Below are 25174 nucleotides of genomic sequence, written 5' to 3'. Positions count from 1 at the left end.
CCCATTATTGAGTCCTTTATGCCTGCATACATGGGACCAAATAAATGCATGAGTGGGAATTTGCAGTGGAGGAAGGAAATAATTTATTATAGGAGTGACACCAAGCCAGAGAATAGGTGAGTTAATGCTCTACAATACCTGACTCCCTGAGGGTGTGTAGGTCACAGATTATATGGGGCGAAAATCACAAGGCACCATGTTGGGGATTCTGGGTCCTGTAGGGAGCTGACTAGTCAGAGGTGAGCTGAGGGTAATAAATCATTTCATTAGGTCTTGAGGACAGCACTGAGGTCTTTTCTCATGTCCTTCTGATTGGTTTCATGGAAAAGTAGCCAAGGAGTCATTCCACTGTAGAGCTCGGGAGATGAAACATAACTTAGGTCCAGATGTTTCTAGCCTGCCAGAGGTCCCAGCTTGTGACCATTAGTCAAGTTGGGGCTAGTGTGTTTGCTGCCTCAGGTGTTCCTGATTTTCCAGGGGAGAATCTAGATCACAGGTGGCAAATGCAAGGATCGGCCCTCTACCTTGTTTTATCCTGCCAGCCACCTTATTTCTACCCAGTGGCGGCGCTGAGCTCCTTGCCCCTAGTTAAGGAGTAGTTACACTTATACAGTCCTCAAATTACATTCCACCCTTTGAAGGCAAACAGCAAGGCTGATGTGGCCTCCAGTGAAAATGAGTTTGACACCCCTGACCTAGATCTATGATTATGGAGAGAGGGGAAAAAATAAATTCTAAAGCTATAGTCACAGGTTAATTCAAAATCATGAAGGCCTTCAGTTTCAGAGCATAGTAAAAATGTAAGAATCTAGAATCCAAAGATGTGAGTGTAGCCCCATAGAAAAGCTGTGCTTGGTACTTTATGACTGGGGTTTACAGAATAATAGGTTGCCTTTTTTCAGACGTCTACATCTAAGAGGAACAAGACCTCTTCCAGGGCACCTTTGAGCTACCTGGTGACTGTGACAGTAAATTTAAATTTATTAAATACATATACCAGTTCTCTCTAGCCCTTTTCCATGGCAGTAATTATCTAGGAGAAAAAACAAACACACTTTGTTTTCTCTTTGAGAGTTAGTGCTCTGTGCTATATTGCAGTCAACCTCCCTCCAGATGTACCTGCACCCATGCTTTATATAACAGTGAATGTTCTGCTTAGCTACCTGTATGACAAAAAGGATATAGGTTCAGGTTAAAAAAAATTTCGAGCTCGATTACTTTCAGTCGGTTGGAATAAAATCAAATACATCGTTAGCAAGTTCAACTAAAATTACTGAAATATTTATTTTATAGACTTACTATGATGGTTAAATGGATAATACATGTAAAAAAGTCATCCATAACACATGGTAGATCCTTGTTATTGTTGACATTCTAGAAAAGGCTTGTGTGAATCACTTGGAACTCAGAGCAGCAATATACTTCCTGTAGGGGAGTTCTCTACAAATGGAGATGAGAGGATAAGGCCAAGTTCTTTCTTTGCACACCTGGAGAGGTATTTGGTTTGCATTTCTGTAGGACCCAGTAATCACTTGCGACTCTGGTTTCCTCTGACAGTAATTTGGAAGCGGCCACTCTCTGTTTTAAAGTAGCTATGAAGCACAGAGATGGATGGTTCTTTTAGTACTGAGTGGTTTTCAAGATATCTTTGTGCAGGATAAACTTAATCAGGAGTGGCAAATAATAAATGAGGGTTATAAAAATTTAGGAATCTTTTACTTACCCTAATTGATGGCTCTCAGAAGAAGATTCATAATTTTTTGTTAGTTGCTCTTTACTTTCTTCAGTGTCTGAAGTCTTCAAATGGCAGAATTTGGAGGGGGCTCTATAAAGTTAATTAACGTTAATTGTGTCATGAATTACTTTAAGGAGTCTGTTGAGTGATGGACCCAGTGAAGGGGGTCGATACCATTTAATGTTCAGGAGAGGATAATGCTGGTCTTTGGCACTGTTGTATGAACATTAGGGCCGTTCAAGAGCTTGTCAGGAACAGCTCTAAGGATCAGTTGATCATGGCAATTAAAACTATTGAAAATGACCTGATGTTACATTATACAGGATGCAACACTGCTCCCAGTATGGACAAACTTTCATTCCATTAGTGATTTTCAGTTTTATACCAAGCACTGCAATTTATTTTTCTTAGTTACCTTACGTGGCTGTCTATGCACTCCTCACAGGATATTATTAATATTTATCCCATTGTCTCATACAGCATTTTATGGTTAAAGCACTTTGCAATCTTAACTAATTAATCTTTATATCCTGTCTAAAAGGATGGTAAATACCCTTTTAGAGTTAGGGAAACTGAGTTGGGAGTGGTTAAGAACTGGCCAACAAGAAAATAATCTGATAAATTCTAGAGTCTGGGTTTAAGGCCTCCCCCCACCCCTTGGCACTAAAATTAATAACATTTTGGCCCTAAAGGTCATGTTCTGAAATCTGGATAACCTTCTCTATACCCCCATAAGAAAGGTAAATGTAATTATTTTTGAACAGACTACATTCTTTAAATTAACCCATGCCCCCCCGCAAAAAGTTTAAAAACATCATCATAAAATGAATAAAGAGGATAACTTTTTTTAAAATCATTAAACTTTGGAAAGTTATCTATTTAAAGGAACTAGTGAACTAAATCTTACTGAAAGCACATTTTTCAACAACGTGTTTTAGTGTGTAGAGTAATATAAAAATTACCCACATACCAATGTCAGATACTTCGCATATACAATCAACCTTAAAGCAATAGGTTGGTATTTACAAACATGTACTGATAAGGCAACAGAGTTTTGAGTGACTTGCTGATGAGTGTATAGTTAATAAAAGACAATGCTAGAATTAAAATCCAAATCTGACTCCATAGTTCTTAGTTTTTACACTATGAAAGTGCTAATAATTATATAGAAACTGATCTTCAGTTAACAAATCCCATTCTCGACTCACCAATAATCTCGTCTTTCTAATCCACTGAAATTTCTAGACACATTACTGAAGACCTCTCTAGATGCTCTGAGTTCAGTCCATGACAGTAGTTATTATCTGAAGATAGCAACACCTCCATGCATGCAACCACAGAGTATCCTAGTCAATAAATGCTCCAGCGACTATACGAGTCAGAGACAACTACTGAAATCCAGAGAAGCATGCTCATGACACTTAGTTGTTTACACTTTAAGGTGAATTAAAAAAATTTTTTAAATTTAAAGATTCAAGTGTATTTTAAGTTTGGGGTAATTAGGATAGTGATCAAATGTTATGGTCATATCTTATATACTTTCTGTGGGAAAATACATATGTATTATCATATCTGTTCCCATTTAAATGTTAAGAAAAACAAATGAGTCTGATACGAATGGCAGATAGGCAACTATGTTTTCGGTTTGCATTTACTCTTTCCAGCTTCTAGGCTTGTGTAGAAATAAGTGCCACCGCATTCTGAAAGCCGTGATAAATGACCCAGAGTGTGGCGGAGGTCAGTTACATTTGTTAAAAAATCAGTGCACTATTGGTGTCTCAGTATTAGAGTAGCCATGTCAAATGATTTTTCCTACTTTATACTTATCTGATAAGAGTGATAGAGGTGATTTTAGAGAGAATGTAGAACCATTTGGGGTTTACTTTTGCAGACAGTGGTAAATGTTTACAAATGTGATGGCATAAAATACTTATTGAAGAACTGAATTTTTGAATCTAACATATAATAAACTTATTATTAGCAAGGGTGGGGTTGAACATTGCTTTCCTTAGACTCTCTTCACTCATATGAAAATTGCATTTGACACAGTTATCATAAAGCAAATATCAGGAGATAAATTCCAAGAAATTTACTTATTTCCCCCCCAATCTTACAGCTTATATCGTATATCAAATTATTCCTGTATTTTTCTATCAGTACTTATAAACAATTTTATTTTATAATTCATTATTAAAAAGCTAATAGTGTTTACATGGATTTAGAATGCACTAAACTAGTAGTTTTCTACTATTAGATATGTTGCTTTCTTAACCCCCTACTACCTTGTAGAGAGAACCAAATAAGTTTTAAAATTATACCACAGAACATGTAAATTACGGAGAACAAACCAAAGCTCATCTTCTGAGTGAATTTGGAGCTGCCTATTTGTTCCCTCAGTAATACCTAGAGATGCACAAACAGCTCTGTATTAGATTATTTGTCAATGTTATTTTATGAAGAAATTTAATAAAATTTACTACTCTGCAATCCATTGAGCACTTCCTAACTTAATTGTCATATTCTGCATTTCCTGAGATTTACAATTAAAATTGTGATGAGCCAGACACACAAACTATTCCTTGTGTGATGACAGGTTATTTGTATTTTACCAAAATCATCTTAGGTATTTATTTATAATAAAAGTTTTATTAAAAATAAAAGTTTTCTTAAAATTGATTTTATTTACATATAAATACTTATATGTGACATAATTTAAGTCTTAATATTTTTTCAGCCTAATTTTTTCTTAATACCCACCACCAAAAAAAAATAGTTCAATTTACTATTTATGCCCATGCCAGATCCAGTTAATAAAAAATAATGACTCTGACATTTTATATTTTCCAAGGATGATCAAATAAGGAATGGTCTCCAGACCAGAATAAACATTTACTTTCATTAAGACATGTTTAGTCTTCCTTATATTATTGTCACTAGTCCCCAGTATTACTTCCTAAATTCTAAGAGAGCATAATGCGGTGTATTAACTTACAATATTTTGTACCTTGTGTTTTTTAAGCCTAAGTTTAACTGGTACAAAGACCAATAATAATGTGAGCGGTATTACCAGTATTATTCTTATTTTGTGCAATAATAATGTGGCTTGAAAATAGGATATTTGTTACTGAATATGGATACAGTAGTCCATGTTTCTTCATGCTTAATCTCTTGTTTGTTCTTCCCAATGACCTGAGTGAATGTGGTGGGCATGTGGAATGATCAAAACCCTGTAAAAAATTCCATATAGTTATTAAAAAGAGTAAACTTTAAGGATGATTTGTTTGGTCAATAATAGTGTTGTTAACTAAGAAGTTTGAGAAAGAAAGGCCAATTGTAAGTAACAGTAACAGTCAAAGTTCCGTTATAGAAGTGTTTTGACCAATTTTGGACACATTCAAATACCTCTATGCTTGGCATCTGAATATTCTTTGCTTATTTGGCTTATTTCATGACTTGAGAAATTAATCTTTTTGAGAGTCAGCATCCTAAATATAAAATAGAATCAATACTACATACCTTACAGCATTGAGACGAGGAAAAACCCATACACGCAGTGCAGGGAAAAAGTAGGTTTACAGTTCTTCATTTGGAAAATAATAAAATCATCAATAATAATAATACAGGAATAAACTGTGTTTTGCTTACTCACGACTGTAAACCTACTTTTGCCCCACCGTGTAAATAGTATATAAGAAGGTGCTTTGTCAACTACAGAAACCTACATAAATTAATTATATTGCTGTTAAGACATTTAACTTGAAATATACAGAGGGCTTTTGTGTACCTGAAATGTGAGGGTACAGGACTGTACATTTATAAATTTCAGTTATAAAACAAAATAATTTTTAAAGAAATCTTAGGAACAATTTATCACTGCTAGTGTAAAAAGGGGCAGAAGCCACAGACAGAATCTTAGAATATATGAAGAGTTACAAGTTGTTAATAGGAAAAACATCAGATGAAAAGTGAGGTGGCATCCATGATGCAAAGGAGGAATTAGAACCATCAGGGGGAGACAGCCACCAAACCTACCTGAGGGCAGGTCCATGATGGAAAATCGCTCACCTCACTGACAGGTTTGAAGGTGGTACTTTTGTACTGAAGAGGTTGTTTCCAGCAGAAGAATCATGAGGAAAGAGTAAGAAATTCCAAAGAAATAAGGGATTTTGTCTTTCCTTTATCTCTAATCTTGTCCCTCTCAATTGCCATGAAAACTTGAGAGAAGAAATTTTCTAATGTATGCTCCTTGGTCTCTCATGCCTCAGCTTTGGAGAACCCGCTCCCTAAAGAAAGCAAAAGAAGCAAGATGAAACTTGAAGACAAGCAGATTTTTACTCTAGGCATGCATTAATCCATCCTGGCTACCATAATAAAATACCACAGGGTGATTATCTTAAACAACTTAAACTTGTTTTTTTCACAGTTCTACAAGCTGGAAATCCAGTGTCAAGTTTTCCTCAGGTTTTGTTTCTGATGAGACCTCTCTTCCTGACAGTCAGACTGCTACCTGTCTCTACCTCCTCACATGTTCTTTGAGTGCTCACAGAAAACAAGAATCTCTGGTATATCTTCTTGTCCTTGTATGGAGAACAGTCCTATTGGATTAGAGCTCCACCTTTAGGCCCTTGTTTAACCTTAATTACCTCCTTAAAGGACCAATTTTCAAATACAGTTACATTGAGGGTTAGGGCTTCAACATACAAATTTTGAGGAAACACGATTCATTCTGTAACAAGACTCCAGATTACAAAGGTCTAATGATTGAAAAAAGTTGCTCTCATCTGGTGTTTAGGACAGTGGTTATAAAATAGCATTAAGTTAATAAAAATACCTTTATATAAAGGAAGCAATTCAAAACAAAATGTCCAGTTTTCTCCTACTGAAATGCCTAACTAGAATTCCTTCCATGTTTTCTGCCTTCGACTTTCCCACCTGTCATCTCCATAGCCATGAGTTACCTTCCTAAACTTTAAGTCAGACCTTTTAACTCCTCTTTTCAAAAACCTTCAATGACTCCCCACTGCTTAATGAATAAAACCTACCATTTTAATTATTCATTCATTTCTCAATAGCCTGGGTCCAACATGTATTTTCAGTCTCATCAATTTCTCCACTCTTTAGCCACAGAGGATTATTCATCGCTACTTGGACTGTCTATGCTTTTTAATGACACCATGCCTGTGCTAACTCAGCCCAAAATGCCCTTTCCCTCAAGGGTTACTTCTAAACCCTACAGCTTCAGCAAAGCTTCCCCTGATCTTCGTGAGAAGAAATCACTCCCGAAACTCTTTGAGCATAAGTTAATAGCATATATGCCTGTCTTTCCCAAAATACTCTGAGCTTGTTAGGACAGAGAATGTTTTATTCATAAACCAGCATAGCTTTAAAAAATCTTACACACCTATCATATAATAAGTGTTAAATAATTCTCACTGAATGAAGAAATGGTGAGGAATTGGGGATGCTATGTAGGATCGTAATTACAAAAGTCTAATAGGTAAAGAAAGGAAAAAAAATAGAAGAGATCTTTAAGAAGTACATGAGTTGTTATTTCCTATAAGAGGAGAAACTGTCTTCCTTTTATAAAAGGAAGTTATGAACACTTTCCTATGACCACTGTATGAAATGGGCTCATAAATGAGAGACAGCCAGACTCTAATTTGCTAGGCATTACAACATACAGCTCAACTGAAAAAGATGCATACGTCCATTTTTCTTCTACAACAAGAACAACCACAAAAGTAAATACAAGGGGAAAACACTTAAAATTGCCCAACTTCTTTAACCACATAAAGTTAAAAAAATCTCTATCACTCTTTATAACTCAGGGAAGAGTAGGAAAGTATTCCATGGACAAAGTCCATTGTAGTAAAAAAAAAAAGTCTTGTTCAGAGTTCACACCAACTATCTTTTCATAAGAAATTATACAGCAGCACAATTAAAATGAAATACTAATTGTAACAAGAAAAGATGGTGGCTGCAGAATATAATTCACCCTTAATAGATTTTCTAATGCCTTACTTTATATCAAAGGGGAGTAGCCCTTTAGCCAATAAAGTAAATTTTCTGATCTCCAAATGGGTACTTTATCCTCATTCGGGCTGATATTGCAGCGACATCATGAATTTCTCAGACAGCTTTGTGAATCAGCAGAGTATTTCAGAGGAGAGCATTGACTGCTAAAAGCAAAGTCGTTATTTTTTAAACAGCCTTTAAACTAGTAGATGAAACATTTCATTTTTGGTCAGGGGTGCATTTGCTCTGGCAACCTGGAAGCACCGAGAGGGCTGAACCGGTTGGGAAGGAACAGAATGATGTGACTGCATCAGCCTAACCTCACATTGCAGCTTTGTAGGTCAAACTTCTTTTGACTTTGTCTTTTTAGCATCCCTGTCTATAATTCATTTTTCCAAAGAGCTTAAACGTTAATATTCCATGAACTATTACCCTATGTTTCCAAAGAATCTTTGAAAAGGCATTAACTAATTTGTTCATAATAAACTTCAAGATCTAAAAAAATTGGTTTTCTTTTCAAAAAGCCTCAAAGAAAGGAAATTAAGGCAAGAAAAGTTTGTGCTTCCTAATGCATCTATTCAACAAATGTTCTGAGTACCACCTTAGGCGAGGCTGTGAGACGCTGAAGCAATTAGACCCCTTTCCTCATTCCTAGTAATTCTAAAGAGCAATGATACACACAGCAATGTATAGTGTTCAAAGGTCAAGTCAATTGAAATCAAGATATCCCTATATACCTCTTTCTTTTTACTGATGCATTTGAGTGATTTTTAATGCTTTCATGGGACAAAATTCAAATTTAAGTCTGACTCAGCCTTTTTTTACAAAGTAAAGATATTTTACTTATTTAGACATAAAAGTATGATATATTCTAGATAACATGGTATCAAAATGCATTTTCAGTGGCCACTTTTGAATCCTTCACAAGCACACTCAACTCTCATTCCTTTGATTGAACTTTCCTCTGTAACTATTACATCAGTTTCCAAAAATAAGACTAGGTTTCCTTAATTCATGGTATGCAACAGCTGTTATGTTTCATAAAAGAGACCTCATTCAGCCACCATTTTTACTACCTCATATATCATCCCTAGTAACCAACCCACCATTCTGCTCACATTAAATTGTGGGAGGCTGCTCTGCATGGTGTGGGCCCAGCTGCCACTGGGAGATGCACAGGACTCACGCCCACGGATAGGTTCTCCCATGGAGAATCAGGCTTGCAATGTACCTAGGCCGCTATGAGTTTTGCTTTTTGCTAAAACTCCCTCACCCTGAATTGAGGACATTTACTGCAAAGCAACTTCCTAAAAACCATGCTAAACCTTCCAAGGATGAGTGTAACTGGTCCAACCACTTTTGCCTTTTCATTTGCAAATATCCCTCTTCTGTGATGTGATTAGCAGCACTGGCTCCTTTGTTTTCTGTAAAAGGTAACCACCTAAAGCAAACCTGTGCATGGTGCATGAGGACCATCATGTAATGGGCGGAGAAACCCAATAAAGGCCTGTCATGGCAGAGGCCTCAGCTTTTGCTCCCCTTGAGAGAAAAGCCATGCTGTCCCTTTTCCTCCACCAGACTCAGTAGTCCGTGTGAATGTCTCATTTCATCTACAATGACGGAGGCACTGTGAGCCAGTGTCTGCATCATTAAATGTCCATTCTCTCAGTGTCCTGGCCTACATCGTTTCATGATTATCTGGTAGAGTCATCCTCTCTCATCATCATCAACAGAGGCCCTCAGTCATACCAACATGTTTAGAGAAGGGACTGTGACCACAGGAAGCACCATAATTTAGGTTAACAGTTTTACATCTATACTCTGCCACTCCCAGGCCCTCAAATTTACACAACACTGAATTAGAAAATTAGTGCACTCATTTTCCTAGTTACATGGATCTGAATAGATCCCACCTAACAAAGTAGGTCCTTTAATCTTAGTGATCCCTTCCCTGGGTCCTTTAATCTTAGTGATCCCTTCCCTGAGACTATCATGTGACAAATGAAAAGCATGTAATAAAACCATAATAACAACAGATTTCAAACTTCTGTTGTAAGTCATTAATACTAATGTAGAGTTTTCAAGAAACCACAAACAATGGAATAAAATCATTTCATAACTAAAAATAATGAGACCACTCCACAGATGTCCTTCTTCCATTGTCACATAGCATATTCATGAGTTTTAAATAATTTTAACTTCTAGTTCTCCCTGGACTTTTATATCAGAGGTCAGTCATGATCTTAAATTGCCTAACATAGATTTAGTTTAAGCAAAACTTTAGATATATGTTACTTTCCATTTTTTATTGAGATAAAATATCTTCATTTGGGAGCTCTGTCTTCATCAAGAAATATCTTTAAAATGTTATATTGCCTATAGAATAAAGCTGAGAGTCTACATAGGATAGTTATAAGATATCTAATGCTGAAATTGTGTGGTAGGGAAAAACAGTTTCTCAAGCAGAATTTTTCCATGTTATGTGCAAATACATTGATTGTTAGAGCTATGTGTATCCTTCTGTCTTTATATGAGTATATTCTAGTGATTTTTCCAGTGTCTAGTATGCATGTATCCAATATGGACAGTTTAATCCTTAGACTTCCTGTGGCCATGCACAAATATCAGTCTTTAAATCATCATTCTATGGCTTTACTATACTTGCTGCCAACCTTTCAAACTACTAAAAAATCAAGAAAGTTTACACTGCAGAATATTTATTCTCAAAACAACATTCTCAGCTTAATTTTATTCATAATTAGAAAATCTATACATCATCTATACCATTATTTGTTTTCAACTCACACTTTATTCTTAAATAAATTTAGCCTCACCCAAGCAATAATAAATGCAATAACTTTGGTATTATACCTATGTGCATACACATACATATTCTATTAAGCAATAAAATTAATGTATAACCATAAGTATATGCCATTTAAGCCAAGGATCAATAATTTTTTTTCTATAAAGATTCAGAAAACGAATAATTTAGGTTTGCAGGCATTGAGTCTGGGGCTCAGCTGTGGCAAAAGTATGGACTAAAAATAAGAGAATATATTCATAGTCATTAAAATAGCATTACTCTCTACATTTTAATGTCATATTTGATGTTTCAAGAGTTGACCCCCATGAATTCACAGTTAGAAAATATTGCTAGAACCAAGTGGTCAGAAAATAGACTATTGGAAATAGTAATAATTTCATTATCTAGGAAATACAGAAATGCCAAAATCTCCAAAAAATTAAGAAAATATGTGTAAATTTTAAAATGTTCAAACGGATTGCATTACTTAGGGAAAAAAGTGGAAAATTTAAAAAAAATAGCAATAATAGCCCTGGCTGGTGTGGTTCAGTAGATTGAGAACTGGCCTGTGAACCAAAGGTCACTGGTTCAATGCCCAGTCAGGGCACATGCCTGGGTTGCAGGCCAGGTTCTGGGTGGAGGGCATGTGAGAGGCAACCACACATTGATATTTCTCTCCCTCTCTTCCTTCCCCTCTGTCTAAAAATAAATTAAAATATTTTTCAAAAACCCTTTGAAAAACAATAGCAATGATTAAAAAGACATTTCTGAATGAGGAAAATATAATACCATAATTATTAAATGCTGATATTTTATCTGCTACATGTATATGTCTACATATATTATATATTAAGTATATCAATATTTGCCCTGACCAGCATGACTCAGTTGGATGAGCATCATCTTGTAAAAGGTAGGTCACCAGTTCGATTCCAGAGCAGGGTACATGCCTGGGTTGTGAGCCTGCTCCCCTGTAGGGGCACCTATGAGAGGCAACCGATTGATGTTTCTCCTTTCTCTTAAACATAAATACTTGTAAATAAAACAAAATCCTGGTACTTTAGAAGTATATCAATACTTCTACAAATACATATAATATACTTTATAGTTTTTAAAACATCTATAGTGCTATATATAGCACTATTATACATAGTGCTATATATAGTACTATATAACTTTCAAGATGAATAAACATGAGTATCTTTTTTTAAACTGGGCACTACAGTTAGAAATAATTTTTCCTATCTATTTTTTATATATTATATGCCAAAATATGGGGAACAATGGATAAATTCTGAAAAAGTTATAACCTTTCGAGGCTAAACATGGAAGAAACAGAAAATTTCAACACACCAATTATTAGCAAAAAATAAGTGAAGCAATAATTAAAAAAAACCCTCCCAACAAATAAACCTCATGAACCATATGGCTTCTACCAAACATTTAAAGAAGACTTAATGCCTATCCTCAAGCTTTTCCAAAAAAACTGAAGAAGAATTAAAGCTTCCAAACTCATTCAACATTGCTAGCATTTCCCTGATACCAAAACCAGACAAAGACATTACCAACTAAGGAAATTACAGGCCAATATCCCTGATAAGCATAGACTAAAAAAATCCCCAACAAAAGATTGGCAAACCAAATTCATCAATATATTAAAAAGATCATTCCTCATAATCAAGTGGGATTTATTCCTGGGATGCAATGTTAGTTCAATATCTGCCAACAATTAACATGATAATTGATACTTGATTGTTAACCACATAAACAAAATAAAGGATAAAAATCATACGATCACATCAACAGATGCAGAAAAAGCATTTGACAAAATCTAACACCCATTTATGATTTTAAAAAAACTCATAGCAAAGTGGGAATAGAGGGAACATACTTCAACACAATAAAGTTCATACATGATGAACATACAGCTAACATACAAACAGTGAAAACAAAGAATTTTCTTTAAGATCAGGAACAAGAAAACAATGTCCATTTTCACCACTTTTATTCAATGCAATGCTGGAAGTCCTAGCCAGAGCAATAAGAAAACAAAATGCCTCTAAATGGAAAGAAGTAAAACTGTCAGTATTTTCAGAAGACGTGATACTACATGCAGAAAACCCTTAAGATTCTCTGGTCCCCTTTCCTCACTTTGTTCCCAGCAACAAATTTCAATGACTCAATGAATTATAACAGTTGTCATGATAAAAACTGTTCCTCTATCACTGAAATAAAACATGTAAGTTATTCAGAATACTCCTCTTCAGGAACCCTTTCCTAATTTTTCAAACTTAAAATGCACAGAGGGGATGGTGTTTTCTAGCTTACATGTTGACTAGAAGGAAATTACTGCCCTTGAAGATTTATGAAGTTTTTATCTGAAGTCTAATCATCACCCTGGATGAAAGCAAATCCAACTGCAGTCAGCGAATTGTTCAGGCTTGGGAGTCATTCGAGGACACACAGTGGAGCTTTCTCACTTATCTCATGCCATGTCTTTCTCCAGCATTGCAGTTGAGATCAGAAGGGGTGAACATAACAAGAGCTTGTTTTTAAAAAAGATAATTTTTTTATAAATAGGACTGTGTAAGATATGTTGCAGGCAATGTTTATAATTTTGCCAAGCAAAAACCTGTTTAACCTATCAAAGAGATTGTTTGTAGTTTTTATGATTTAGAGGATCTTAAATTTTACATCTTAAGAATTTATTTAACAAAAAAGTTTTGTATATTTTCAAGTTCTTACTAACTACTAAGTTTTTCCTTGTGTATTCAACACAAGTTTTCCTCTGGAAAATCTACCAAAAATATTTATACATTGTAACATTATTTTCTTAAGGTTTCAATTTTTTAATTTATAACACATATTCATTGTTGAAAGGGTAGAAAGTAAACAAGTATATACAGAAAAGCAAAATTAATTATCCTAATAATAAAGGGTCAGGAAAAATTAAAGCCTGCTTGAATGTGGTTGGTAGGGTAATAATATGAGTGTAATAATTTATAGTTTTAATTTGAACATTTCAAATTAAAATGTCTTATGGTGTGCTTCAGTGTGATATTGTTATGTTACAGAATTACATGCTTATGATTTTGTTATAAAAAAATGGGCATTATTTGGACCAGACCCTGTATTTTTATAAATATGTTCTATTTTTTTATCCTATAAAATCATTTAAATACTATATTCAAAAATAAAACATATGTGCACATTATTAAATAAAGTAATGGGTACAGTATTTCATTCCTGCTATACTTATGATTTTATAACCTGATTACTTTCACTTTAAAAAATAGCTCCATGACTTTTCCATTATATAAATCTGCTAAATTTAACTAACTTCCACTTTTAGAGATTTAACTTGCCTCCATGGTTTTAATTGTCTCAATGTTTTATAAACATTTTACACATAAAAATTGTATGAATAGCTGATAATTTTAAAGAATAAATTTATATACTGTGTATAAATTTTGAGTTATTAATATATAAATGTCCACCAATTTGCACTTCCATTAATGGTTTTATATTTAGAATTCTAAATGGTGAATACCTCTTGCCTAAAAACTTGTAACATCAGTAATATTTTGAACACAGGGTCACCATTATGTGGCATAAAATATTTCTCCATTATTTCACCCCATCTCAACAAAGAAATAGACATCCATAAAGGTACTCGTGTGGCAGTTGTCAGATCCAGTACCACACACCAAGCTGCTCAGGAAGAGTCTGGCAATCCTATGCAGTAGGCAGAGGGCCACGGTATGGGCTGTGGAATAAGCAGAGCAGCAAATGTGCCCCAGCCCCTCTTGTTGAAGTCAAAACCATCAAAAATCCCTGGAAACTGCTAACCTGTACATAAAACCACTGACAAGAGTGAATATAAATCCAGCTTTTCCAAAGAGGAAGCACACCACTGGTGGAGGAAAAAGAAAAAACACATGCATAAATCTGGACAGAGCAGAGACGGTCAGAGGAAATTTACCAGTGCTGCCCCACGCACTAAAGCAGCACTTCACAGGGCTGACCTACCAGGAGGTGGTGACCTCTCCCACAAGGAAAAAGGAAAGTGCTGGGTGAATGCACAGCTAATGCAGAAGTACCAGGTTCAGTTGGAGAAGGCAGATGCTCTCCAGGAGCTGAGACACAAGTTCCATAACTAAGAGGAGGGAGAAGATCTGGGAAAAGGCAGATTAGAATATCAAGGGGCATTAAAGGGACATAACTCCTACTGACTGAGCTAAACAGTAAGTACACCATGAGAATATGGCACCACCATACCCAAGGACTTCCATTCCAGATCTTTGAACACTTAGTACCTCAAGTACTAAACCCACATCTCTCTCCACTCTGTAGCCAGTTTTTTTTATGTGTGCTTCCAGTCGCTGCTGTAAGGGCAAGCAAGCTCTGGTTGAAAGGAAGTTAGGTCATACACAGGCCCAGGGTCTATGGGAAAGGAAGAAACCATAAACTTGAGCTATAGGGCCACCTTCTGAAAGAGAGAGTAGGGAGGGTCCAGTAGCAATATTGGTGAGTTGTGAGAACCAGGGAAGATATAAAAGTTTAAGTTGTGCCACAAGCAGTAACATACAAGTAACAGGTATGCCCATATAAGGTTAAAGAAAGTAAATGACATAAGACAAATAAAAAAAATATTTCCCACTAGAAGACAAGTAACAATTTGACAAGTCTGCTATTTTAAATGTAAAGACAACAATGCAAGATGCTAAGGAGCATAAAAAAACAAGGAAACATGTCACCACCAAAAACTGATATTAGTGCTCCAATAACCAAATTCAGAAGCATGCAGTTTTGTGACTTAGCTGATAACTCAAATAACTGTTTTGAGGAAACTTAATGCTGGACAAGAAAACAGGACAATGAAATCTGGAAAACCATGAACAAAATAAGAAATTCAACAGAGAGAAATTTTAAAAAATAAATTCTGGAGTTTAATAATTCAATAATCAAAGTTTTAAAATGCAATACAGAGCATCTACAGTAGAATAGAACAAACATAAGATAGAATCAATGATCAGAGGATAGAAACTTCGAAATAATCCAGAGGGAAAAATAAATGAAAATGATCAAAGACAGCCTATATAGTCTATGAAATACCATCAAATATACAATTAAAATAATTGAAAGCCCAGAAAGAAGAAAGAGAAAAAAGGGGGCAGACAGTTTAAAAAATACCTGATTACTACCCAAATCTGTGGAGAAACTTAGACATCCAAGTTCATGAAGTTAACAGTTTACCCCATCGATGCAAAAAGACCTTCTCCAAGACACAGTATATAGACACTGTCATTATCAAAGATAAACATAGAATTTTCAAAGATCTAGTCATCAAAGATAATTTATCTAGAAGCAGCTGAGAAAGAGACTGTTATTTACAAACAAATCCCCATTAGGCTATAATGGGGTATCTCAACAGAAACCCTGAAGACTAGATGAGAAAGAATATGCATATATTCAAAGTATGAAAATAAATAAAATTCCAGCCAAGAATAAATTATGAGGCAAAGTTATTTTTCAGATATGAAGGGGAAATAAAGACTTTCCTAGACAAACCAATGCTAGGGAAGTTTATCACCACTAGTACTCTCTTCAAGTTGAAATGAAAAGATACCAATCAGCATCATAAAAATATGAAAAAGTATACAACACACTGGTAAAGGTACTATATAGTAAGCCTCAGAAAACTAATTCTCTAATATTGGTATATTAACCCTTACCTTTAGTACAAAAGCCAATGGAAAGCACTATCAAAAGGTATTGTAGTTCTATTATTTTTAAATAAATATACAACATAAGAGTATAAATAATAACATCAAAAATATAAAACATTGGAAAGTAAAATAAAGGTTTGTAGATATCAAAGTTAAGTTGCTATCAGCCTAAAGTGGACAACTTTCTCTAGGAGAAGTCTTATGTAAACTTCATGGTAATTATGAAGCAAAAATCTAGAGTAAATGCACCAAAACAAGGGGAGGAACAAACCATACCATCAGAGAAATCACCGATTTCTAAAGGAGCAGAAATATAGATAAAAAGCAACAATGCAGATATAAAAAAAAACAAAGCAATAAGATGGCTTATTGTCCTTTGTAAGTCCTTTGTAAGGACTTACATAACAATAATAATTCTAGATGTAAATGAATGAATTCACCAATTAAAAGACACAGTGTCTGAATAGATTTTTGTTAAGAAAGGACCCAACTATATGCTTGCCTGTAAGAGTCTCACTTCAGCTTTAAGTAGAGACATACATAGATTCAGAGAGAAGAAATAGAAAAAGATATTCCATAAAAGTAAAAACCAAAAGATACTGGAGGTAGATATATCAATAAAATAAAGTTTAAATTAAAAACTGTAATGAGAAACAAAGATCAATATAAAATGATGAGTCAATCATCAAGAATATATAGCCATCATAAATATAAGTAATCACAAATATATGTGGATCTACTTCAGGATATCTAAATATGTTAAGCAAATAACAAAACATCTGAAGGGAGAAATAGATTCCAATACAACAAAAGCAGACAAACTCAGCACCCCTCTTTCAGCAATAGATAGTCAGGCAGAAAATTAACAAGGAAACTTTGGGCTTGTACCATATATTGGATTACATGGACCAAGATGCTTTTATAGAACAGCCAACCCAACAGAGAGAATACACATTTGTTTGAACTGCACATAGAATATTTCCTAGAATTAACCAGATGATAAGAATAAGAAACAGGTCTCAGCAATTCACGAACAGTGAAATCATACCAAATATTTTTTCAACTGCAATGGTATGAAGCTAGATATAAACAACAAGAGGAATGCTGAAAAATCTACAAATATGTGGAAATTAAGCAAACCACTCCTGAGTAACCAAGTGGTCAAAAAAGAAGTCAAGAAATATTTAAAAAAACCCTCAAAACGAATGAAAATTAAAGCACAACATACCAAACTTATGCAATGCAGCAAAAATGGTTCTTAGAAGGAAGTGTATAGTGACAAATGCATATATTAAGAAAACAGAGCTCAAATAAGCAACCCAACATTACACTTCGAGGAGATGGAAAAAATCAAACTAGTCCAAAGTTAGCAGAAGCAAAGAAATAATAAAGATCAGAATGGGGGAAAAAAGGTGAGAAAAAATAGGCAAATACCAACAAAACTTTGCCCTGCCCTCTGTGAGTTGGATGGAGTATCATCTTGTGAACTGAAAGGCTGTATGTTCAATTCTTGGTCAGGGCACATGCCTAGGTTGTGGATTAGGTCCTGGTCAGGATGTGTATGAGAGACAACCAATTAATGTTTCTCTCTCTCTCTCTTCCTCTCTCTCAATCTCTCTCTCTCTCTTCCTTCCTGCCTCTCTCTCTCTCAAATCAGTAAGAATGTCCTTGGGTGAGAACTTAAAAAAAAAAACAAACCATAAAAAATATACTAAAAAATTATAGATATTTTCCAAAAAGATAGACAAAATTGACAAATCTTTAGCTAGACTCACCAAGAAAAAAATACACAAATAATTTTTTAAACATCCACTTTTTATGTAGTGATGTTGCAAACCTTCTCCAAATTGTACACCCACAAATCAACTTCTTCAGTTCATCCAGTGTTGCCAAACTATTTAACCAAGTTGATTTTTATGAAGGGTAAACAGAGTCTTCTCTAACTGAAAAATTTTTGTAATTTCCCTAAAGTCATCCCTCTATTCTAATTCAGTTGATTGTGAGATACAAGCCAAGTGCAAATTTTCCCTTTCACTTCATATTCCCAGGAATCCTACATAAGTTTCCAGTATATTAAGCAATCTGTACTTTTTAAATCTTACTCCAAGGATACTGAGAGACCAAAATGATACCTGTCATTTTTTTTTCTACTGGGGTCTTAGGTTGTTCTGTCAGTTTGCACAAGCAAACTGTATTTTAAATATAACCATTTTATGTTATATTCATGTGAATATTCTTTCTCAATTAGCTATCTTTAGCATTGGTGATTTTAATCAATCAATTTGTTGATGTTTTATAAATTATCCAATGCTTTCTAAGCTAAGAAAGTCTGGCATGCTCAGAAATAAGCTAAATATTTATCTATAAATTTTATGGCTAAATCTATAGATTATCTTTTGTATTTTTGTGTATTTTTTTACATTTTATCTTAAATAAATTTTAATTTTTCAATTACAGTTGACATACAAAATTATACTAGTTTCAGGTGTACAACACAGTGATTGAACATTATATAATTTACTAAGTGATCACCCCTATAAATTAATTTAGTATCCATCTGACCTGTACAGTTATTATGATACTATTGACTGTAGTCCCTATGCTGTACTTTACATTCCTGTGTGCATTCTGTAACTACCAATTTGTACTTCTTAATTCCTTCACCTTTTCTACCCATCTTCTCAATCCCCCTCCCACCCATCTTCTCAATTCCCCTCTCATCTTTCAAAAACCCCATCCCCTGTGCCTCTGGCAACCACCAGTCTTCCTTCTGTGTCTATGAGTCTTTGTTAGTTTTGGTTGTTAATTTATTTTGTTCTTTAGATTCCACATGTCAGCTTAATCATATAGTCAAATAAATAAATAAAATTTTAAAATGAAGGAGACATTACAACAGACATTACAGAGATTCAAGCAATTTTAAGAGACCATTATGAATAATTATATGACAGTAAATTGGACAACCTAGAAATTTATCCCATTTCTGAGACAAATTCCCAGAAATGGGCAACCTGGAAAGTCTTGAGAACAAGAAAATATGAACAAACCAATAAAGGCAAGGAGATTGAATCAGTAACAAAAACATCCCAATATAGAAAACACAAGGACCAGATGGTTTCACTGGCAAATTCTACCAAAACTTTATATGATTAATTCCAGCACTTTTCAAACTCCTACAAAAATTGCAAGAGAGTTCTCCCTAATTCATTTCATGAGGTCAGAATTACTCTGGTATCAAAGCCAGATAAGGACACTGTAAAAAAACTATATACAGTATCACTGATAAATATACATGTAAAAATGTCAACAAAATATTAGCAAACTGAATTCAACAAAATATTAAAAGGATTATGCACCTTAAACAAATGTGACTTATCCCTGAAAGGCAAAGATGGTTTGACATATGCATATAAATAAATGTGATACACTACCTTAATAGAATGAACATAACCCTTGCACCTGTCTGACTAAAAAGGCAGCAAGAACAACTTTAAGCTGTGTAGCCCAACAATGCTTGATCAGATCTAACGAACACAACTGATCACCCACAGAGAAAAGTCAGCGCCAAAAGTAGATATTCCTCTGTTATTCCCAGACATAGGAGTTAATTCATAGCCCCACCTACTGGTGCATACAGTATCCAATCCTGACTACCTAGGAAGCCAGGTTAGAGAACCCATGAAATGGCGGAGCCCATTCTACAGCCCGAGTTCAGCAGGAAATTAAGCTAGCAATCCAGCCAACTGTTCTCAGTCTCCTACACCTCTGCTAGTCTCAGAGCTTGCACTTGCTAGACCCAGATGGCAAGTCTCACCTGCTCCAGGACTTTAGCAGCAGACATGACCAGTAACCCAATCTGAGCTGATTTGTGAAGAACTGTCTCTGACAAATCAAACCTGTGAAGTCTGGAAGAGAAGATTACTTACTCAAATGTGTAGATACCAATGTAAGGAATAAAGAATTACAAAAAGTGAGGTAAATGTTATACTACCTAAGGAAACTAATAAAGATCCAGTAACTGATCCTGAAGAAATGAAGATGTATATACTGTCAGCAAAGAATTCAGAATAATCCTCTTAAAGAAGTTGGTGAACTACAAGAACATATAGACAGAAAGACAAAATTAGGAAAACAATACATGAAAAAGCAAAAAATTTCAACAAAGAAATACAAACTATCAAACAAAAAGGGCCCCACACAAAGATTAGTCCTAGAGCTAAAAAATGCAACACCAAAATGAAAAATTTAATGGAGAGTTTTAAATACAGATTCAACCATGAAGAAGAAAGAATCGGTGCCCTAAATGAGACAACACTTGAAATAACCTAGTTAGAGTAGCAGAGAAAAAAAAAGAGAATGGAAAAGAATGAAGAAAGCCTATAGGACTGATGGGACACAATCAAAAGAAACAATATCCACATTATATGGAATTACAAAAGAAGATAAAGGGACAGAAAGTGTATTTAAAGTAGTACTGGATGAAAACTCTCCAGTGTGGAGAGAATAGAAATGGCCATCCAAATCTATGCAGCCAAAAGGACCCCAAATAGTTGAATTGTAAAAGAGCTATACTGAAACACATTATAATTAATGTGTCTATATCAGAGATAAAGAAAACATTTTAAAAGTAGCAAGAGAAAAGATAGAAGTTACAAACAAGGGAACCTCCATAAGACTATCTCCAGATATCTCCACTGAAATTTTTCAGTACAGGAGAGAATTGAATATATAGAGATATATTCAAAAGATTGAAAGAAAAACTGTTAACGAGAATTCTATACCCAACAAAGCTGGTCTGCAGGAATAAGGGAGAGTTCAAAACTTTCCTGAACAACAAAACAAAACAAAAAAGATGAGGGAGATCATCATCACAAAACACGTCTTCTAAGAAATTCTAAAGGGGTTTCTTTAAGTAGAGTTAAAAAGACGCTAGTTAAAATCATAAGAATCATAGAATCATAAGAGGGTAGCATAAAACTTACTGGTAATGGTAAATAGACAAAGTTAGAGTCTGTAATATGGCAATGGTGATACATAATTCACTTACAATTCTAGTGTAAAAAGTTAAACAACCATAGTAAAAATAACCATAACTATAACAATCTGATATTGGTTACACATTATAAAAATATGTAGACTAATACCAATTACCCAAAACACAAAGAATGGAGAAATAAAAGGGTAAAGTTTAGGAATTTTATGGAACTTATCAATGTAAAATGGGGTGTTATGATTTTACAGTATTTTATGTAAGACTCACAATACTTACAAGGACAGACCCTCTAGTAACTACACAAAGAACAAGGCCAAGCATACTGATAACACACACAAATAACAGCAGGATAAGAAATAAGGAAAAGCAGACCTATAAAACACCCAGAACACAGTTAACAAAACAACAATGTTAGTCCTTGCTTATCAATAATCACTTTAAATAAAAATTGATTAAATTGTCCAGTCAAAACACAATGGCTAAATGGCTAAAAAATGTAATCAAAGATACGGTGCCTACAATAAAACTCACTTTAGCCTTAAAAACACTCATAGGCTGCAAGTAAAGGGATAAAAAAAACTATTTTAAGCAAGCAGTATCCAAAAACACAGCAGAGGTAGCTTCCTTTATATCTGACAAAATAGACTTTAAATTTAAAAGTATAAAAAGAAATAACCAAACTTTGGAAGCAACCCAGGTGCCTATCAATAGACAAGTGGCTAAAAAAGCTATGATGCATAGTTATAGTGGAATATTACCTGGCCCTAAAAAAGAATAAAATATTACCATTTGTGACAGCATGGATGGACCTAGATGGTATTATGCTCAGTAAAATAAGTCAGAGAAAGACAAATACAATATAATTCCACTTATATGTGGAATTTAAAGAACAAACAAAACTGAACCTGGCACACTGATACAGAGAGAAATTGGTGGTTGCCAGTTGGGAGGGGGTGTTGGAGCACTAGGTGAAAGAGGTGAAGTGACTAAGAAGTTCAAATTCATAGCTACAGAATAGTCATGGAAAAGTAAATCATAGGAAATATAGTAAGTGACATTGTGACCACTATATATGGTACCAGTTGGAGTACTGGAAATATCAAGGGGAACACTACATAAAGTACATGATTTTCTAACCACTAAGCTGTACACCCAAAACCAATATATAATAATTTTTTAAAAAGGTAAAAGGGGGGAAAGGAGAGCACATAATGCCAATCTGATCCCCACCTTGCTTTCTCTCACCTTCATGTAATCTTCCTTAGTTTCCCTCCTTAATCTCAAATACATAAAAAAGGGCAAACTGTTATTGTTAATAGCATTTGAGGTCTTGCTCCCTGACATATGTCATCAGATTGGCTCAAATAATATCATAAAAATAAAAATTATAAAAATTTTAAAAGCTCATTATATAAAAATAAAGGAGTCACTTCATGAAGAAGACAAAACAATTGTAAATATTTGTACACTTGATATTGGATACCTTAATATATAAAGCAAAAGCAGAGCCAAAAGTAGAAATAAACAGCAAAACAATCATATTTGGGGACTTTAATACCCCACTTCCAACAATGGGTAGATCATCCAGACCAAGAATCGATAACAAAGGAGCAGACTTAAAAAGCACTATAGATCAAACAAGCCTAACAGATACAGAATATTCTATCAGACAACAGCAGAATGCACATTATTCTCAAGTGCAAATGGAACATGTTCTAGGATAGACCAGATGTTAGGGCAAAAAAATAAGTATTAGCAAATTCAAAAATATGGAAATCATATTAAGTATCTTCTCACCACAATGATATGAAAGTAGGAATCAATAGCAAGAGGACAGCTGGAATATTCACAAATACATTGAAATTAAACCACACTCTTCTTCACAACCAATGTACCTTTTTTTTAAAGACTTTATTTATTTTTAGAGAGAGAAGGGAGGGAGATAGAGAGAGAGAGAGACATGAATGTGTGGTTGCTGGGGGTTATAGCCTGCAACCCAGGAATGTACCCTGGCTAGGAATTGAACCTGTGACACTTTGGTTCGCAGCTCACGCTCAATCCACTGAGCTGTGCCAGCCAGGGCTTCCAATGTATCTTAAGACAAACAAAATTAGAAACACAACAAACCAAACCTATGGGATGCAGCAAAAGCAATTTTGAGAGAAAAGTTCATAGCAATAAATGCTTACGTTAAGAGTAAGAATAATTTCAAATAAACATCCTAACTCTACACCTTAAGGACCTAAAAAAGGAATAGCTGAGTCCAAAGTTAGCACAGAAAGGAAATAATAAAAATTAAGAAATAGATTATACAGAGAACAGAAAAACAATAGAAAAGATTAAGAAAACTAAGTTGGTTCTCTAAAAAGAAAATCAAAATTGATAAACCTGTTTTTATACTAAAAAGAATACTAGAAGACCCAAATCAATAAAATTATAAATGAAAATGAGACATAACAATTGATACCACAGATTTACAAAAACTCTTAAGAAACTACTATGAACAACTATATGCCAACAAACTGGACAATGTAGAAGACATAGATAAATTTCTAGAAACAAGCAAGTTATCAAGATTGATTCAGGAAAAAAAAATAGAAAATCTGAACAGAAATTAATAGCAAAGAGATTGAATCACTAATCAGAAATCTCCCAGTAAAGAAAATCCAGAATCAGAGGGTTTCACTAGTAAATTTTAGAAAACATGTAAAGTACAAATAAATGAATCTCTCTCAAACTCTTCTAAAAAAATCAAAGAAGGAACACTTACAAACCCATTATGAGACTAGCATTACCCTGGTACCAAAGCCACAGAGGACACTGTAGGTGTGTATATCCCTGAAAAACAGATAAAAATATTTTCAATAAAATTCTGGCAAACTGAATTCAGCAGTACATTAAAAGAATTACATTCCATGATGAAGTGAGGAATATCTCTAGGATGCAAGGATGGTTCAACAAGCACAACTCAATTAATGATTATGTTTTTTTCTTTTATATATTATTGTGATGTATCATCTCAATGGACATGGAAAAAGAATTTGACAAATTTTAAGATCTGCTCATGATACACTCTTAACAAATTAGATGTAGATGAAACACACCTCAACATAATAAAGGCCATGTATGACAAACCCATAGCAATCGTAGGACTTAATGGTGAAAGACAGAAAATTTTTCCTCTAAGGTCAGGAACAAGATAAGGGTACCCAGTCTTACCACTTTTATTCAAAATACCACTGGAAATCCTGGCAAGAAAAATAAATAAAAGGCAACAAAACTAGAAAGAAGAAGTAAAATTGTCTTAATTTACAAATGACATGATTTTATATGTGGAAAATCCTAAAGATACTACCACAAAAATTAGATCCTAATCAACAAATTCAGTCAAGTTACCAGATACAAAATTAACATATAAAATCAGTAGCAATTTTATACACTAACAACAAATCATCTGATAAATTAAGTAAATGAATAAATAAAATGATCCCACTTACAATAGCATCAAGAAACAATAAAAAAAAATAGGAACAAATTTTGTCAAGAATTTGAAAGCTCTCTGATGTGGACCCTGGACCATGTTGTCTGTGTGTTATGGCTGCTATGAACAAATTCACATGGACTGCAGGAGTCCTGTGGAGAAAAAGGGATGGCATGGCCACTCTCTGAGTGACAGAGGGCCCCAACCCCTGCCTGGACAGGCTTTTATTGCTTTTCTGGGCACATTACATCAAAGATGGTCCTCATTTACTATGCACAGATTTCGCTTTAGGTGTTTACCTTTTATAGAAAACAAAGGAGAGGATGTTGCTAATTACATCAAGAGGCATATTTGCAAATGTAAAGGGAAAAGTGGTTGAATTGGTTACAGTTGTCCTTGGGAGGTTTAGCATAGA

Source organism: Phyllostomus discolor, chromosome 10 (assembly GCF_004126475.2).
Source record: "Phyllostomus discolor isolate MPI-MPIP mPhyDis1 chromosome 10, mPhyDis1.pri.v3, whole genome shotgun sequence".
Taxonomy (NCBI): Eukaryota; Metazoa; Chordata; class Mammalia; order Chiroptera; family Phyllostomidae; genus Phyllostomus; species Phyllostomus discolor.
The sequence above is the reverse complement of the archived record's forward strand: the minus strand, read 5'-3'. Positions refer to the sequence as shown.